Source organism: Rousettus aegyptiacus, unplaced genomic scaffold (assembly GCF_014176215.1).
Source record: "Rousettus aegyptiacus isolate mRouAeg1 unplaced genomic scaffold, mRouAeg1.p scaffold_m13_p_17, whole genome shotgun sequence".
Classification (NCBI taxonomy): Eukaryota; Metazoa; Chordata; class Mammalia; order Chiroptera; family Pteropodidae; genus Rousettus; species Rousettus aegyptiacus.
In genome coordinates this window covers 3,315,660-3,317,962 of record NW_023416292.1, presented here as the reverse complement: position 1 = coordinate 3,317,962, position 2,303 = coordinate 3,315,660, and positions in this window count along the sequence as shown.

The following is a 2,303-nucleotide window of genomic DNA, read 5'->3' as shown; positions in this document are numbered from 1 at the left end:
TTAACCTTCTGCCATTTTGCTTCATCCTCCACACTCTCGTGCCCTGCCCCCACCCCTCGCACACACCTTTTTTGTCTGGAGTATTTTTAAAGCACATAGCAGACATAATTCATTTAACTTGTAAATACTTCGGTGCATATCTTTAAGAAAGGAAACTTTTTAACAACTCAGTCACATCCTGAACATATCCAACCAACAGTAATTTCTTATCATCCATCACTCAGTTCATATACACATTCCCCCAATTGCCTTGAAAACCTCTTTTACAGTTAGTTTGTTCAAATCAAGCACCAACTAAGATAAACAACTAAGATAAATTGCATTTATTGGTATGTCTCTTTAGGTTTAAGTTAATCTCCAACAGTTCCTCTCTCTTTTTTTAATGCCATTCATTTGCAAAGAAAGTCATTTTTTTTCTATGGAATTGCCCACTTTCTATATTTGGTTGACCATATTCTCAGTATTAAGATGTTCCTCTTTCCCACCTTTTTCCCTGTAAGCTGATAATAAGATGTAGAGGCTGGATTAGATTCAGATTTGATTGTCCCATCATAGGGACACAGGCCTTTAAATATTTAACTTATTTAACAGTACCTTGTAAACTCTGCCTATATAATTTCGAAGCAAATTTCAGATATCATATTTCATTCCTAAATATATCAGAATGTACTTCTAAAAGATAAGTACTTAGATTTTAAAAAACTGTATATATAGTCACATTACTGTTATCAGACCAAAAAATAGTAATTCCTTAGTGTAATCAAATATTCAGCCAGTGTTCATTTTCCTGTTTCATAAATTATTTTGTATAGTTTTTGTTCAAATTGGAATCTCAAGTTCCATACATTACAATTGATTGGTGTGTCTCTTAAATTCTTATAAACCATAGGTATCTCCTCAATTTATATTTTTTTCCTTGCAATTTATTTGGTAAAGAAACTGGGTTCTTCGTTCTATAGATCATCTGGATTTCATTGATTTCATTCCCATGGTTATATTTAACATTTTTATTACCCCTATATTTTCTGTTAAATAGGTAAAGTCAGAGACTAGATCAGATTTGGGATTTTTGCCAAAAAAATCCCATTGTGAGTTTATATTTGTGTGTTTCCATAGAAGGGAGCATGTATTGGCTGATTATCTTTCTTTTTTAAGGTTAGCAGTCATTGGTATCTTTACTTAGATCTATTATTTCATAAGTATTGGAAAATGATAATATTCTTTTCTTCGACAAGTGTTTGACTTGTTCCTTGTATTTACCAGTTTTCAAAATAATGAATCAATTTCCTAGCATTCTCTAATGATGACAGAGAGGTTTTCCCCTGAGTGGCATTATGCATTCAAGACTTTATACATATTCAGTGTGTTTCAGTTCTCTACAATTGTTCTTTATGTTCAAATTGTTTCCATCTTTGGCTAGTAGGAGCCTCTTCAAGTTGATTTTTGAATTATTTTGACACAATCCTAAATGGTCTTTGAAAGTTTCTTTGCTTTCTGGCATGACTGGATGTCTAGGCTCATCTTATATATTTCATACCATAGACCTGGAATGAGCTGTTTACGGGTCTTTGATTGCTTTTTTTTTTTTTTCCAGAAAAGGTATTTAGAGACCATGATATCTGCATCAGGAGTGCTGCTTACTGAGTTGGTCATTGGTTTTAGGCCTTTTAAGTGGACAAACCTGGGGGGTGGGGTTTTAATGTCAATACATCGTGAGTTTATATCGATACTTCCAATTTAAGTTCAGGACTGTATACACCCACCCCTCCCCGCCACAGACACAACATACACATGCATGTATTTTACTTCTCTAATTTCTCCCAAACTGAAACACGCCCAGCCCACAGACTGTGTGTGCGCGCGTGTGTGTGTGTGTGCTCACGCACGTGTGTGTGTGCGGGCGCGCATATGTGAGAGAGACATGAAGAGGCAAAGAGAACCACCAGTCAGCCATCAACGTCAGCTTGTCTTCGCCACTAGAACAACAGGGCCCGGCTCACCAGTGTGTCGGTTCCTGCTCCCTGGGCCGGTAGTCTCGTTGCTGTGCCAGCTGTTTCAAAGTACACAAATGGAGATCGCAAACCCCTAGGAAACAGCTCATGCTCAGAGGGCTTTTCTAGCACAAGTTGTTAATATTTGGGACCAGCTCAACCAGCTTACAGGCAATTGGGGCCTTGTGTTGGTTCATTGAGTTTTAAAATACATTCTTCACAGAAACATCAACTGGCTAATAAGTACAGAAGGGGAGGAGAGAAGCAGGAAGAAAGGAAGAAGAAACTGCAAGTAGCCTGAATGACATCACA